The sequence below is a fragment of the Haliaeetus albicilla genome, chromosome 12, assembly GCF_947461875.1.
Source record: "Haliaeetus albicilla chromosome 12, bHalAlb1.1, whole genome shotgun sequence".
Lineage (NCBI taxonomy): Eukaryota > Metazoa > Chordata > Aves > Accipitriformes > Accipitridae > Haliaeetus > Haliaeetus albicilla.
The window spans coordinates 4,409,501-4,426,145 of record NC_091494.1 but is presented as its reverse complement, the minus strand read 5'-3'; the positions used below and the strand labels follow the sequence as shown (position 1 = coordinate 4,426,145).

At 55.8% G+C, this 16,645-nt stretch overlaps 4 non-coding genes across 4 annotated transcripts; 3 read left to right on the top strand and 1 right to left on the bottom strand.

Moving 5' to 3' along the window:
• Positions 1–1,278: 1,278 nt before the first annotated feature.
• On the top strand, positions 1,279–1,350 carry TRNAM-CAU (transfer RNA methionine (anticodon CAU)). The gene has a single exon. It is a non-coding gene; the product is annotated as a tRNA-Met (tRNA).
• A 3,402-nt stretch (positions 1,351–4,752) lies between these two features.
• Positions 4,753–4,824, top strand: TRNAG-UCC (transfer RNA glycine (anticodon UCC)). Its single transcript has one exon. It is a non-coding gene; the product is annotated as a tRNA-Gly (tRNA).
• A 4,829-nt stretch (positions 4,825–9,653) lies between these two features.
• TRNAQ-CUG (transfer RNA glutamine (anticodon CUG)) lies at positions 9,654–9,725 on the top strand. Its single transcript has one exon. It is a non-coding gene; the product is annotated as a tRNA-Gln (tRNA).
• Positions 9,726–16,288: 6,563 nt separating this feature from the next.
• TRNAQ-CUG (transfer RNA glutamine (anticodon CUG)) lies at positions 16,289–16,360 on the bottom strand. The gene has a single exon. It is a non-coding gene; the product is annotated as a tRNA-Gln (tRNA).
• Positions 16,361–16,645: the final 285 nt, after the last annotated feature.

Here is a 16,645-nt window from a genome sequence, read left to right as displayed (position 1 = left end):
AACTTAAGAGCCTGATCTCACCTCAGACCTCATGCAGAACAACCCTACCAGCTGTCTGTCCTCCCTAGGCCTGAACCTACAGCAGCTCACCTCCAAAGACAGCCTGCACAGCATGGCCCTCATTGCTAAAGATGAAGGGGAGGCACCTCCTGGATCTGAGATCTTGCCAGCACTCACAAAGTGCCCCTCACTTTAGGTCTCACAAGGGCAGACTGGTGGGGAGCAGCAGGCAAGGGGTGGGGGTGGGGGGAAGAGAAGGGGCCAGTGCCAACTATGAGCTACAGAATGGGGGAGCACAGCACAGCACAGCACTGGCAGGGCAAGGCCCTCACCGCTGGTGTGAAAGGCAAGGCGCCAACTGCTAGATAACTTGCTTAGAAGAACAAACACTGCCTAGGACTAAGGGCTTTTACCTCAGCGTCAACGTCACCTGACGACCCAACCTAAACTGGTTGCAGATGATAAACCAATGGAAGACTGGTCTTTCAAAAAAAACCCGGGTATACAGCCACGGCCAGAACAGCAATCAACGTAAATCGAGTATAAAGCCCCTCCACCTGCACAGGACGTTAGTTTAGAACAATGAAGATTAACACCCCACCGAGCATCTGTCCACACCACCTGCCCGGGAGAAGCACATACTGATTTGGGGAGCAATAGTAACTGATTAGCCCACCCCTTAACATGAGTAATTTGATTGGTCGACACAACTGTATTGTAAACATATACCAACCCTGCTTTCCTCTATCTCGGGGTCCTCCATGCATTAGGCTGGGCCACCACTACATGGACAGCCAAATTAGGAGGATTAATTCCCTTGGTAATTCTACGCTTGGTAATGCTAAGCGTCCTTGTCTCCCTCCTCGGCTGGCAAAGAACGGATGTTGACACCGGGCACAATCCCACAGCCCCCTGGGCGTTGGCTTTCTGGGCAGGGTGGCAGCCCTCCTGAGCTCGCTGGAGAGCAGCTCCCGTCTGCCCTGCAAAGCAACAAGGCTGCCCCCTCGCTCCGGGGTTTCTTCCAGTGCCTGCAGAGCCAGCTTGGGTGACCAAGAAGAAAGTCCCCATGCAGGGTTATGGGCAGGAGATGTGGGGAGAAGGGCAAGGCAAGGCCCTTGAGCTGCCCCCCCAGGCCCAAAGGAGGTGAACTTTCCAGAGAGCCCATTTTCTGGCCCGCGTGAGGGCACAGGACAGAGGAAGGGAAAGAGGCATGAGGGCTGGCAGCGCCAGGGAGCATCAGGCAGGGCCGTGGGAGGTGCCGGCAGAGGTGCTGGGGGGAGCAGAGTGGCGCAGCGGAAGCGTGCTGGGCCCATAACCCAGAGGTCGATGGATCGAAACCATCCTCTGCTAACTGGCCCTTTTTTTCCCTCCTCCTGACAGCTGCTGCCTCTCCCAGCAACTTTTGACCTGCACTGCTCTAGCTCTCTGGGCACCCATGGCCACGGCCCTCCTGTTCCCTCAGCCCCTTCACTCTGCCACTGCCACCTTCTTTCTCCTTTGCCTTCTTAGGAGCCAGCACTCCCATAGTGCCCCTCGCCAAGGCAGACGGGTGGCTGTGGAGCAGCAGGCAGAGCTCCCCCCACAAGGAAGTGGGTGGCCTGGGGACACAGGCATTTCTCCCTTCCCATCCAGCAGCTCAATCCCAACTTCCCAGCTGCAAGCAGGGACCTCCAGGAATCTGCAGGTGGGGAGGAGGAGGACAAGGCTGCTGCTACTTTGGCAAACACCAGCGCAATCAGCTTGACCATCTGGGGGGTTTCTCCATCCTAGTCTGTTTGCTGCCGTGCTCACTCGCAGCTCCAGCCAGGAGCAGGGCTGAGTAGGTATTCCCAGTGGGCACTGTATTGGCCATACGTGGCTAGGTGTTGGCAGTGGTGGGGAGAGGGGCTGCTGCAGGGTGGCCTCTGTGGGGAAGAGCTAAGGGGCTGCCCTGCACCACACACACAGCTGGTTCCAGGGGCCTCCACAACACTGAGCCATCTGCAAAGCTTGTGGCACCCAGGGCACCCATGCTGGCTGGAGCAGGTGGATACTCCTGAAGGAACTGCAACCTGCGGAGAAGGCACGCCAGTGAAGACTTCCCCTGACGGGCCTGAAGCCTGTGGAAGAGCCCACGCTGAAAGAGATTTTCCTGTTCAGAAGCGCAGCATGGGGAGAACCCATGCTGGAGTAGTCTGCAGTGAAGGAGTGCAGCTGAGCCTGGAAAAATTGGGAGGCATGGCGGTGTTTTCTTTGTCTTTTATTGCTCACTACAAGACAAAGCACACACATAGCCCGAGTCTTTCCCTCTCTTCTGGCTGCTCAGGACTGGAATTCAGTGCTGGACACCCACCCCCTCACTCCCACGTGCACATCAGCAGGTGCTCTGAACCCTAGACTGTACCACAGGTCTGTGCAGAACCCATGCCTGCAGCCCAGGCCTGGTTTGTCCAGTGTCCTGCTCCAACCCTGGGCAGTCCCTGATGCCAATCCACTCTCCTCACTGGCTAGTGCAGCTTGAGATCTCCTAGCAAATACCCCTCTCACATACACATACACAAACAAACACACAAACACCCCCCCAGCACCCCCCAAAACCAGAAAAGCACAGTCTGACAGAAATGAGCTAGGAGTAGAATGCAATGAAAACAAGACCAATCGCATTCTTGCTCTTCATGGGTGTGCAAAGGGTTTCCAGGATGAGTTGCTCCTTCCCCTTCCCAGGGATCGAGGAGAGGCAGACCAGCCTGCTGTTGCCCCCATTCTCCTTTGTGCCTTTTGGGAAGATAGGAGTGACAATGACTTTCTTCCAGGACTCAGGTACCACTCCTAGTTGTTGCGACCTTTCAAAGATAATGGAGAGTGGCCTCTTCTATGGGTTTTTCTTGCCTGAGTGCTTCACGAGCTGGCAGCAAGAAGATAGCACAGGTATCTGCAGGTGAGCTCCCTGCTACCTGAGTACCTGACTGGCCAGAAGCCAGAAGATTGCTTGCATGTTGACTGTGAGGTGGCCTCTGGCTCTGCAGGCAATGGGCCATCCACAGGAATAGCACTTGTGCTAAGTGCTCGTCTTCATTCCAGAGTAGATACCACTGCACGGTATATCTTTTTATATCCAAACACTTCTTGGTCCAAAGGAAGCAGACAGTCCCTGAGAGGGAGATCTGAGAACATGCGGGCATGACAGTGTCAAAAATGGCTGTCCGGCAATCACAAAGCAGTAGGAGAGCCCACGGGGAATGACGCTGTCAGAAGTTGCCTCTTCCCTTTGTTTAGTGAGTGGGGGCTTCCTTGCCCGATGTGCTTCTGGGTACACAGGTAGGGTTGGCTGGTCCTGGCAGCCAATCACAGGTCTGCCTGAGAGCAGGTGGGTACAACGGGGTCCAGAAATGGCTGTCAGCCAATCACAGAGCAGTAGGAAAACATGGTGGTTATGGTGCTTGTTAAGAAAATGGCAGCTGAAAGAAAATGCTGCCCCCTGTGTATGTAGGGGAAGGTACGTCCTGGTCACGTGTACTTCATCATTCATCAGTGCCGGCATGGGCATTCACCAAAGCAATCATCCATCACCAAAACCAGTGGCAGCACAAGGCAGGTTTTAGCCCAGGAACAGGTAATGCGCGGAGTCCTGCAACACAAATTGCTTACTGATTGCTGAGCTACTACTACACATGTCTACAAGCTACGGACATATCCAGTGCCTAGGAAGAAACCCAGGCTGGTTGCTGTGCCTTTTTAATTCAACCAAAGGCTACATCATGCAACCACACATTAGCCCAGGACAGCCTGACTGTGACTCTGATTGGGGCAGCCTCCGACCGCGCTACCTCAGCGTTATGCCCTCTGGTATTCCCCATGGGCACTGTATTGGCTACACATGGCAAGGTTTTGGTAGTGGAGGAGTCAGGGGGTGCTGCAGAATGGCCTCTGTGGGAAGAGATAACGGGCTGCCCTGTGTCAGACACAGCCAGTTCCAGCTCCGCAGTGGACCCACCGCACAAGACAGCTGAGCCGTCGTCAACATTGGTGGCCCCTCTGTGAAAACATATTCCAGAAAGGGCAGAAAACGCCGGGCGGAGAGAGGTGGGAGGAAAAAAAAGAGTGGGTAAGAGCAGAGACACATCCTGCTTGGACAGGTAAAGGAGTCTGGTGTGAAGCACTGAAGTTGTCCCGGCACAGGGGAGAGGAAAGGCGGTGTTTTATGTTTGTCTTTTTGTTTCTCGCTACTTGCATCTGCTTTAAGTGTCCAAGAATTGATTTTGCCCAAGTCAAGCCTGATTTTCCCACAAGAGTTTTGCTAAGCCATGTCCGTGTGTTTATCTTGAGCCATGAGATTTCTCATTGTGTTTTCAGTGCTCTGCATCGCCCTGCGGGTGGGGAAAGTAGTGAGCAGCTGGGTGGGCGTTTGTCTGTGCTTAAACCACCACAGGTACGTACCCGCAAACGCACATGCACCTGCATAGCACGTGCGCAGCTGGCCCACATGCGAACGCAGATGGGGAGCGTGACCATTACCAGCAGCCAGCAGCTGGAGTTTCCGTAGCCAACAGCTCACAGGCAGAGAAGCACACCCAGGTGCCAGCAGGTTGAGGTCGTGTGTATGTGTGCAGGGGGCTGGAAGGAGGAGGCGGGATAGCCTGTGAAGCAGAGGAGCAGGCAAGAGGGCAGTTGGTGACCTGGCAGAGCAGGAGGCAGGCAAGAGTGGGACATAGAGGAGCAGGAGGGAGGCCAGGCTCTGGGCTGGAGGAGCGGGAGGCAGCAGTGCATGCAGGAGCGTTGGTGGTATAGTGGTGAGCATAGCTGCCTTCCAAGCAGTTGACCCGGGTTCGATTCCTGGCCAATGCAGACCAACTTTTCTTCTGCCTGGCTCCACAGTGCCTTCCCCATTTAGCAACAGCGGGCTGCAGGGGCTGCTTTGTACCATTCTGAGATTCTCAGGCAGTGTTGAAGCACTGCAGCAGGTGCCCGGAGAACCTTGGGATTCTCCATGCCTGGGTGTCACACTCAAGTTTCAGTGGGGCTCAGGCACTGAGTCACCTGCTCTAGCTTTGGGGCTAGCCCTGCTTTAGGCAGGCATTTGGACTAGTGACCGCCTGAGATGCCTTACAGTCTACCTCCTTCCATGAAGCAACAAGTCCCAGAGAGATCTGTGCCCTCCTTCCTCCTCTACGTCATGGGCAGTAAGTGAGCCTCTTCCCCACAGGAATGGGGGAGCTCAGTCGTTGCTCTGCACTTGGCGCATCCTCTGTGCTTTCACCATGACTCTCCAGCCCCTTTCCCACAGACTGGCTCCTCGAGATCGGCACAGCACTGACCCCGAGGTTGGTGTGGCACAGCCCTCCTTGCCCAGCCTTCCCAGCTCCGAGGAGGGAAGAAGGAAGCACCCTTGTTGCCCCAGGAACCGTCCATGAGGCAGCGCTGCAGGCCAAGTGCTTGGCTTGCCATCCCCTGAGGCTCTGGAGGGAATGGAGGAAGTCACGGGGAAGGTAGACGTGTGCCTGGAGCCCTTCACAGGACATTGGCGAGCGTAGAGCCGTAATTCACTGACGGTTCCTTTGGTTGCTCCCCTGAAGGAGTGCCTTGGGCTTTGGGAGATGTGTCGGAAGTGTGCTGCCCCTGTGCTGGGTACTCCAGTTCCATGTGGTACGAAGCGCGTGTAGGAGCTGCGGTCGCCAGTCCACAGCCCTTGGTGGGAGCAAGGCAAGGGTGCTCCCAGGATACAGCTCCCCCTGCAGCAGTGCCAGGAGGAGGCTGGCTGAGGTGGGCTGGCTCTGGCAGCTGCAGGGCGCGGACCAGCAGCAGCAGCAGCAGCGGGTCAGGATGGCGGAGTGGTCTAAGGCATTGCATTCAGGTTGCAGCCTCCCTGGGAGGCATGGCTTCGAGTCCCACTCCTGACAGGCTCTTCTCTCTGGCTGCCCCCCTTCATGGCTTCTCTCTCTTGGCCTCTCTCTTCAGTGGAGGCTTCTTGCCCCTCTGGGGGCTCTGCTCAGCCTGCTGACCAGGTCTTGCTGCAGTCCCAGCTCCTGTAGAAGGAGAAATGGGCGTACCCATGCTGCCCCACCAGTAGCAGGTGGGTAGGCCTAGAACAGAATCATGGAAGGAGGAGAGCCCCTGGGGAACTCCACTTTTCCACTCTCCCCTACAAAAGTCACATTCTGCATGCCTCTCCTCTCCCCTGCAACGTGCAGCTTTTGGCATTCTTCAAACATTCACCCACAAAATCCTCTCTCCCTGCTTCCACTTCCCCCTCCAACAAGCCTTCTGGTTGGAAGGCATTTCAGGGAGTCAGAGAGTGCATCCTCCTGCTTCTGGCAGGCTCCCACCAGCTGATCAGTGCTTTGTCCTTTCGGGTCATAAAATACCTTGAGGACAGACGTTTCACAGCCTCTCTGGACCCCTGTTCCCATGCTTAGGTACCCTCCGGGTGATCATTTGTGTTTGTGTAGCCAGTCACAACCTGCCTGCTCAACTTCTGACCATGGCGCTCATCCTCCAGCCATCGCAGTAGCCTCCTGGAGTAGGCACCAGGAGGCTCCTATTAGATCCCCGCTAAGCATTTTCTTCTCCCAGCTGAGCAAGCCTTGGGTCCTCAGCCTCTCCTCACAAGGCCAGAGCCCCCTGCCCCTGACTATCCTAGGGATCCTCCGCGGAACTTGCTCCAGTTTATCATCACCTTTCCTTGGTTCCCCAGATAGTCCTTCTTCCCCCGTTTTGGAGATGGGGCAACTTTTCCCTCTCCTTAGTCATCAGGGAGCTCCTCTGCCCTCTGCTCCCAAAGCTGGAGAGCCCCTGCGATGCATCCTTCCCTCTTTCAGGCCCAGTGGCACACTCTGTTGGTGGCAATCCAGGATGTGGCATTGACCAGCAGGATTTCAACCCAGAAAGTTTCCCTGAGCTGGCAGTTCCTCACCAGCAAACACGGACAGCACCAGTGGGAAGAGGGACAGGTGGGAGTAAAGGCCCACCAGTAAGAGGCCAACAGGGGCATGGCAGGCTCTCTCCAACACTGCTGACAGGACAGAGGCATCCTCACACAATCCCACCCCAGGCTGCACGAGCACTGGTGGCATTTTTCAGAAGGACCGCAGTCAGGAAGTATGAGCCACAGAAGAGGTCCTCCTGTGCACACAGGAAGAGGAAGAGGAAGAGGGGACATGCACAGGGTGGTATCAGAGCATGCCAGAGCGTGTCAGGATTGAGGGAGATGCTGAAGGAGCTGGGATTGTTCAGCCTGGAGAATAGACAGTGAGGGGGCTTCTGCTATATGAAGGTAGCTCTCTGGCTTGCCAAGGCCTGCCCTTGGCCAGGAAGTCCTTGGGAGTGCAGGACACAGGAGTGGCTTGGCCTCCTGCATGAGCCAGCCTGGCCTGAGCTGCAGCTCCCAGGGGCTGGGGAGCTCTGGGAGATCTCTGACTGCCCATTGAAGCCTGTAAGGGGGGCACAAAATGTCGGTGGCTGCATCGATGGCTATAGTGTACAGAACATTTGCCGTGATCTTGGGGAAGTGTGAGGGACTGTGCTGACTTGCTGACTCGACATTGCTGCTGCCTCAACATCCTGTTGTTGTAGGGGAGTACGCACAAGACGTCCCCGAAGAAACCACCATATCCGCGCCTGCCGAGCTGTGCTTGCCCGATAGGGTCATGAGTTCTGTGGAAATGGGTGGACTTTTCAGAGAAATTGTGGGGACTGGGACAATAAAAGAACTGTGTACTCCCCTCTCGTGGGCGGAAGACCCGAAACTGGAAGACATCGGAAGGACTGTGACACCTGAAACTGAAGGAAAGACACCTGACAGGCAGCAGAAGAACCCAACCCTCCATCACGGGCGTCGGAACCAACTCAGCGGGACGTTGCTGACTTCATGGTGGTGGTAACTAGTCTTGCTACCTCTCTTCCGTTCTCTTGCTTAGGTCTGCCTCTTTTTCTTCTTCCTCCCTCTGTTCTATTGCAGTTATTGGTTGTTGTAGGAAATAAAAGCTATAAGGTTGTACAGCATATGACCTCGTTTGTGTCTTAATCTCGCTCTCAGGATCATTTAACAACCCTCCCTGATATTGGATGGGGACAGGAAGCAAACAGTCTGGGGACCATGGGCAGCCCCAGCAGGCAGTGCTGCCAGGAAGGAAACCAAGGACAAAATGCCCCAAGCAAGGAAGCTGCCTTGTGGGCACTGGCCCACACAGCCCACTGGACCAGAACCCTTTCTCCCCGAGTGCTGGGTGAGACTAGCAGAGCCCCAGGAAGACCCTCCATTGCTTGGAGAAACGCTGTCTCAGCCCCAGAAGGGACATCCCTCCTCCTGCAGCGGCACAGCATCTGCATGGGAAAGGGCTGTCCCTTTCCCCGTGCTCCAGCCCCTGGAGTGGGGGGTCCCTCCACCTCTTTGCAAGACCTTCAGAGACTGGGCCCTGCTCTTGCTGCTCCCAGACACTCCTCCCACCCTGCTCGGTCCTGCAGATCCCAGGGATGGATGAGGAAAGCCCTCAGCAATGCTGCTTCTCCGGGACATGCTTTCAGATTTGTGACTCTGTGGAAATTTAACCCTTCTCCAGTGTCTCACACCCTCTCTGAATGTAACTCGCCATTTGAAATCTTAGGCTTGGGCACGGCAGCCTGGTCTGTCCTGTGGGTTCAGAAGTACCAGCTGCCAGCCCAGTGCTTTGGGCAGTCCAAAGGTACCAGGCGGTTGCGTCCTCAGTGTCCTGGGCTAAGCCTGAGATCTAGTAGAGTGTCCCCGCATGTGTTTCCTCCTGTCTGACTGCTGGGAGGAAGGGCCCTGCTCTCAACACACAGACTCAAACCCTGGCACAAGGAGGATAGCTCCAGTGCAGCTTCTCCCCACTGTGTGCATGGACCCTTGGCCAGGTGGACCCAGGGCGTGTGGGAGAGCTGCCTTGAGCTAATAGTAGAATGCACCTAAGTCTGGACCAGTCTGGAGCAGCCTCAGGAGAGAAAACCCTCATTCTCACTGAGGGAAGGGCCGCTTTGGGGCAGAAGGGGACAGCGTGTCCTGCAAAAGAGGACCGGGGTCTGAAGTCAGCCAGGACTGTCCCAGCAGAGGAAGGCAGTCCAGCTTGTGCAACCCATAACAAGCTGCCTTGGGTCCTCCTGCCAGCTCTTCCCTCTGTTGAACCACATCCCCTGCCCTCTCTCTTGGCCGCCCCCTTTGGCAAGGTCAGGAGCTTGGCTAGGACCGCAACCAAGAGTAAGGATATGTGGTTAACGGCTGCTTAGTATGAGGTACAAGGTGAGAACAGGACAGGCAATAACTTACAGAGGCAGACTGGGAGGCTGTCCAACATGGGGGTGAAGGGAGGCAGCAGCAGAGACCGCAAGTGCAAGCATGGAGCCACAGATCGCTGAGCCACGAATGTAGTCTGCAAGGTGCAACGTTGAAGAGGTTAAGCTGGAAAATTCATAAACAAGTCTAACGAGGAAAAAGCAAGATTCTCCCAGGTTACCAGCCTGGGCCTTGTAAGAGAGGGCATGCCAGGCTTGCACAAAGTGCTCTGCCACTCCCTTGAAAGATCCTGTGAGCAGAGGGTGGCCTGGTGGCCCTGAAGAAGGCTGCACTTGGTGATGCCCAGGGAGATGGAGAGACTGCCAGGCTCAGCCAGGAGCACGTGGCTCGGCAAGGGTGGCCACAGGGGAAAGACCATGCCTGTCCAGGAGGTCCCATGGTGTAATGGTGAGCACTCTGGACTCTGAATCCAGCGATCTGAGCTCAAATCTCAGTGGGACCTTGAGCTTTTGGCTTACACATTTAGCTCTCTACAACTACCTGAAGGGGGGTTGTAGTGAGGTGGGTGCTGCTCTCTTCTGTCAGGTGGCTGGAGATAGGACGAGAGGAAAGGGCCTCAAGTTGAGGCAAGGGAGATTTAGGTTAGGTATTAGGAAGAAATTCATTACTAAGAGGGTTGTCACACATTGGAATAGGCTGGCCAGGGAAGTGGTTGAGTCACCATCCCTGGAGGTATTCAAAAAGCGAGCGGACGGGGTACTCCATAACATGATTTAGTGGGCATGGATGATGGTTGGACTCGATGATCTTGAAGGTCTCTTCAAACATAAGTGATTCTATGATTAGCAGCCTTGCCTTGCTGTCAGGGCAATGGTTTAATGCACTCTCGTCTTCCTTCCTTTCCTGTGCTCCCAGCCCTGGGACTGACACCAGTGCCCCTTCTGCCGCCCTGTGCCCACCAAACCTCTGCAGCTTTCTTGAGCACTGGACCTCGCCCCCTCTCTGCTCCCTTGGTCTTGAGGGCTGCTCCTGGATGAGGGCATCCAGCAGTGGCTCAGAGAATCACACAACACCTGAGGTGGAGAGCATTGCGCTCCAAGCCTGGCTCAAAGCAGCCTCAAGTGGAGGAGGCTATTCAGGGCCTTGTCTGCTTGGATGTGGGACACCTCCAAAGATGGAGACGCTGCAACACTCCCTGGGCAACCGTTTCCCATCTTTCATTACCACTGTGTGTGGCAGTACTTGTATTCCCACCCCTGTCCATTGCTTATGGTGCCATCCATTTCTCTGAGGCTTTTCTGTCTTTCTCTTGTCTGCTTGTTTATTTTTGGTGCTCTGGTATCAGTTCAGGGAGCTCCGCCCACAACTGGCAGAGCCCTGTGCATGGGGACAGACTCACGGTCATGGGAGAGAGCAGGTTCTCCCTCTGCCTTTATCCTGGGGTCGGCTGGGAGAGAGTTTACTTTCACAAGGAGCTGGAAGGGGCCCAGCCAGGACAGCTGACCCGAACTAGCCAAGGTGATATTTGATACCGTAGGATGTCATGCTCAGTATATAAGTGGGGGAGCTGGCGCTGGGGGGGGTGAAGGGATCAAGCTCAGAAATGGGCTGAGCATCAGGTTCTGTGTGGTGAGCAATTGCACTGTGCGTCACATGCTTTATATATTCTTTGGACAGCAAGCAGCCGTGTGGTGCTAAGTTGCCAGCTGGGCTTAACCCACGACATCCTTGCAGCTATGTTGGCGAACTGAGCGGGGAGGAGAACAAACCACCACGAGACTCCAGCTGTGCTGCACAAAGTCTTTAATGAGAAGGAGGAAATGCAGTGGCATGGAACAGAGACCGAGAAACACGTCTGCTGGGTTCAGGGAGGCACAGAGGATGGCCCATATCCCAAGGACAAGCTCCAGGCAAAGCGCTTGCCTTTCCCCATTCCGATCTAGCCGGTGGCAATGCCAGCCCACCAAGAGCAGGCCCTAACTCCGGCACACTCCCTCTGTCAGCAGGAGGTTCAGCAAAGCAGAAGAGAACGAGCCCTTTCCTGAGGAGCTCAGAGCAAAGCAGAGCCAGAGGAGACACGGCGAGGCCTGCAGTGCAGCGAGGAGCAGCAGGCACAGGTCCCTTCTGCGCGGTGGGATGAGGACACTCAGCCCACCTGCAAGCCGTGGCTACGCTCCTGCTGCTGCAGGATCCCTGTCTTCCTTGGTGCTCCAAAGGGGATGATCTGCTGGCTTCAGCAGTTCAGACCGCAGCGGGTGGGAGGCAGACACAGCCCTGACCCCCCCAGACCAAGGGAGCCCCCAGAAGAGATGGGAACCCCCCCGGCGCTGAGGGAGCTCCCAACAGCAGCTGACAGCGAGGATCCCACGGCTGTGCTCTGAGGGAAAGAGGTGAGGATGGGGCCCGGCAGGGTCACCACCACCGGGGAGGCCTGGATGGCCACCGTCGAGTCAGCGCAGCGGGCGACACAGGGCTCACTGCAGCTGCTTGCAAGTGGGGTTGGGCCGGAGGCGCCGCAGGGCGTTGGGAGACAGGGTCTGAAGCAAGACATCTCTCGGCGAGGGAGGCAAAGCTGAAACACAGAGCAGGCAGGGAGCACGAACCTCAATATCAGTCTGTCTGTCTTTTCCTCAGCTCTCTCCGTGGAGACTCTTTGTTTTCAAAACACCCGGTACGCCTACGTTTGCCACGACCATCATCGTGCCCTCCGAGTTGCACGGCACAGGAAGGCTGACCCACTTTTGGAATAGGCCCCAGCGCAGTGGCTTTAAAGCGCCTGTGGAAAGACTGATCATACCCCATCTCCATTGTTGCTTTGAAGATGGCACTGGATGCCCTTGGCCATTTGGTTAGAGACGGCCTCCTGCAGGTGCACGTTCTGGTGGGCAGACCCCCCTGCAGCTGAGCCCCATGGATCCCCTTCTGCTTGAAAGAACCCTCCTCTTCCCAGCTCTCCCCAGCCACCTCCCCCAAAAGGCAAAGAGATTGCAGCCCTTCAACAGTTGTATGGCAGGGCAAAGCTGAGGCAGCCCAAGTATCAGCCTCCGTAGCCACCAAGACAGCAGTTCAGCTCAGAGAGAGAGAGATGGAGCAGACTCAGGCTTACCTTGCTCCTCGAGGAAAGGGAGGCAAGAGAGGAGGATGCAGAGCCTGGAGCAGCGCAGGCTTTTATGCTGTGTCCCAGAGCCCGGGGGGGGGCCCACAAACATTCCTTGCTCATGAAGCATCTCAACACCTAGTAGTTGCAGCTTGCCAAGGCCTCTCTGGTGATTAAGCCTTTGCCTCTTTCACCTGAAATGTTTTCCTCTCACTGCGAATTGTCTAACATCAATATAATTAATTTGTGTCCAGCTCTGCTAAGACCTATTGGCTCCAAGGTCTCAGGCTAGCTGTGCAGAGATTTTAAGTGACTGTGTCCTTCCATACTCAAATTAACCTGTTTTGCTCAGCAAGGTCATCCCAGATGCCAAAGTCCTAGATGGCCTGCTTTTGAGCAGAGGCTGAGGGCAGTGAGCCAAAAGATCGTGGCTCTTTCTCCTGGGTGAGGCATGGGGTGGCCCATTCCATGCCTTTCAAATTTCAAAGGGACATCGGATCAGTCTCCCAGAGCACCTGGCAGTCACATGAGCCCTTGAGCAACCACCAAAAGGCAATGCCTTGGAAGACAGCAAATGCAGGAGGTTGCATAGAAGCACCAGTTGATCCAGGAAGGGTGCTAAAATGTGTGGAAAAGCCCTTGACGAAAGCGGCACTTTGGGACTATAAGCTCTGGTATCCCTGGTACGCCTCAGGCCAGTGCAACGTGTCCACTGAAGTCCACAGCAGGGTGACTCATGTTTGCCTGGAGTTCAGGGTTTTTCCCAACTCCTCCACATCATGATGACTCCCAGGGGCTCTGGGAGACTGATCCCATGTCCCTTTGTAGTTTGAAATGCATGGAATGGGCCACCCCATCCCTCACCCAGGAAAAAGGGCTATGAGCTTTTGCCTCCCTGCCCTGAGCCTCTCCTCAAAAGCAGGCCATCCAGGCCTCTGGCCTCTGGGATGACCTTGCTGAGCAAAACAGGTCAATTTGGGCGTGGGTGTCTTTCAGAGAAGGACGCGGGCATCTCTTTGATCACAAAACCATGCTGTGGTAGAGCCTGATGAGCGTAAGCTAGGTCCTCCTGGCTGTCGCTCTGGCCCACAGGGGTCTTCCTTCCAGCCCACAAAGGACTTCCTTTGACATTGAGCTTTGCCACATCCCTGGTGAGATGAGGCTCTTCTCCCATATGGGATTGTGCAGTCTTGACGTTCTGCTTAAACTTACTCACAGTCTCCTGTGTGTCTACTAGGTGTTGAGATGCTTCATGAGCAAGGAATGTTTGTGGGCCCCCCCCCGGGCTCTGGGACACAGCATAAAAGCCTGCGCTGCTCCAGGCTCTGCATCCTCCTCTCTTGCCTCCCTTTCCTCGAGGAGCAAGGTAAGCCTGAGTCTGCTCCATCTCTCTCTCTCTGAGCTGAACTGCTGTCTTGGTGGCTACTGAGGCTGATACTTGGGCTGCCTCAGCTTTGCCCTGCCATACAACTGTTGAAGGGCTGCAATCTCTGCCTTTTGGGGGAGGTGGCTGGGGAGAGCTGGGAAGAGGAGGGTTCTTTCAAGCAGAAGGGGATCCATGGGGCTCAGCTGCAGGGGGGTCTGCCCACCAGAATGTGCACCTGCAGGAGGCCGTCTCTAACCAAATGGCCAAGGGCATCCAGTGCCATCTTCAAAGCAACAATGGAGATGGGGTATGATCAGTCTTTCCACAGGCGCTTTAAAGCCACTGCGCTGGGGCCTATTCCAAAAGTGGGTCAGCCTTCCTGTGCCGTGCAACTCGGAGGGCACGATGATGGTCGTGGCAAACGTAGGCGTACCGGGTGTTTTGAAAACAAAGAGTCTCCACGGAGAGAGCTGAGGAAAAGACAGACAGACTGATATTGAGGTTCGTGCTCCCTGCCTGCTCTGTGTTTCAGCTTTGCCTCCCTCGCCGAGAGATGTCTTGCTTCAGACCCTGTCTCCCAACGCCCTGCGGCGCCTCCGGCCCAACCCCACTTGCAAGCAGCTGCAGTGAGCCCTGTGTCGCCCGCTGCGCTGACTCGACGGTGGCCATCCAGGCCTCCCCGGTGGTGGTGACCCTGCCGGGCCCCATCCTCACCTCTTTCCCTCAGAGCACAGCCGTGGGATCCTCGCTGTCAGCTGCTGTTGGGAGCTCCCTCAGCGCCGGGGGGGTTCCCATCTCTTCTGGGGGCTCCCTTGGTCTGGGGGGGTCAGGGCTGTGTCTGCCTCCCACCCGCTGCGGTCTGAACTGCTGAAGCCAGCAGATCATCCCCTTTGGAGCACCAAGGAAGACAGGGATCCTGCAGCAGCAGGAGCGTAGCCACGGCTTGCAGGTGGGCTGAGTGTCCTCATCCCACCGCGCAGAAGGGACCTGTGCCTGCTGCTCCTCGCTGCACTGCAGGCCTCGCCGTGTCTCCTCTGGCTCTGCTTTGCTCTGAGCTCCTCAGGAAAGGGCTCGTTCTCTTCTGCTTTGCTGAACCTCCTGCTGACAGAGGGAGTGTGCCGGAGTTAGGGCCTGCTCTTGGTGGGCTGGCATTGCCACCGGCTAGATCGGAATGGGGAAAGGCAAGCGCTTTGCCTGGAGCTTGTCCTTGGGATATGGGCCATCCTCTGTGCCTCCCTGAACCCAGCAGACGTGTTTCTCGGTCTCTGTTCCATGCCACTGCATTTCCTCCTTCTCATTAAAGACTTTGTGCAGCACAGCTGGAGTCTCGTGGTGGTTTGTTCTCCTCCCCGCTCAGTTCGCCAACATAGCTGCAAGGATGTCGTGGGTTAAGCCCAGCTGGCAACTTAGCACCACACGGCTGCTTGCTGTCCAAAGAATATATAAAGCATGTGACGCACAGTGCAATTGCTCACCGCACAGAACCTGATGCTCAGCCCATTTCTGAGCTTGATCCCTTCACCCCCCCCAGCGCCAGCTCCCCCACTTATATACTGAGCATGACATCCTACGGTATCAAATATCACCTTGGCTAGTTCGGGTCAGCTGTCCTGGCTGGGCCCCTTCCAGCTCCTTGTGAAAGTAAACTCTCTCCCAGCCGACCCCAGGATAAAGGCAGAGGGAGAACCTGCTCTCTCCCATGACCGTGAGTCTGTCCCCATGCACAGGGCTCTGCCAGTTGTGGGTGGAGCTCCCTGAACTGATACCAGAGCACCAAAAATAAACAAGCAGACAAGAGAAAGACAGAAAAGCCTCAGAGAAATGGATGGCACCATAAGCAATGGACAGGGGTGGGAATACAAGTACTGCCACACACAGTGGTAATGAAAGATGGGAAACGGTTGCCCAGGGAGTGTTGCAGCGTCTCCATCTTTGGAGGTGTCCCACATCCAAGCAGACAAGGCCCTGAATAGCCTCCTCCACTTGAGGCTGCTTTGAGCCAGGCTTGGAGCGCAATGCTCTCCACCTCAGGTGTTGTGTGATTCTCTGAGCCACTGCTGGATGCCCTCATCCAGGAGCAGCCCTCAAGACCAAGGGAGCAGAGAGGGGGCGAGGTCCAGTGCTCAAGAAAGCTGCAGAGGTTTGGTGGGCACAGGGCGGCAGAAGGGGCACTGGTGTCAGTCCCAGGGCTGGGAGCACAGGAAAGGAAGGAAGACGAGAGTGCATTAAACCATTGCCCTGACAGCAAGGCAAGGCTGCTAATCATAGAATCACTTATGTTTGAAGAGACCTTCAAGATCATCGAGTCCAACCATCATCCATGCCCACTAAATCATGTTATGGAGTACCCCGTCCGCTCGCTTTTTGAATACCTCCAGGGATGGTGACTCAACCACTTCCCTGGCCAGCCTATTCCAATGTGTGACAACCCTCTTAGTAATGAATTTCTTCCTAATACCTAACCTAAATCTCCCTTGCCTCAACTTGAGGCCCTTTCCTCTCGTCCTATCTCCAGCCACCTGACAGAAGAGAGCAGCACCCACCTCACTACAACCCCCCTTCAGGTAGTTGTAGAGAGCTAAATGTGTAAGCCAAAAGCTCAAGGTCCCACTGAGATTTGAGCTCAGATCGCTGGATTCAGAGTCCAGAGTGCTCACCATTACACCATGGGACCTCCTGGACAGGCATGGTCTTTCCCCTGTGGCCACCCTTGCCGAGCCACGTGCTCCTGGCTGAGCCTGGCAGTCTCTCCATCTCCCTGGGCATCACCAAGTGCAGCCTTCTTCAGGGCCACCAGGCCACCCTCTGCTCACAGGATCTTTCAAGGGAGTGGCAGAGCACTTTGTGCAAGCCTGGCATGCCCTCTCTTACAAGGCCCAGGCTGGTAACCTGGGAGAATCTTGCTTTTTCCTCGTTAGACTTGTTTATGAATTTTCCAGCTTAACCTCTTCAACGTTGC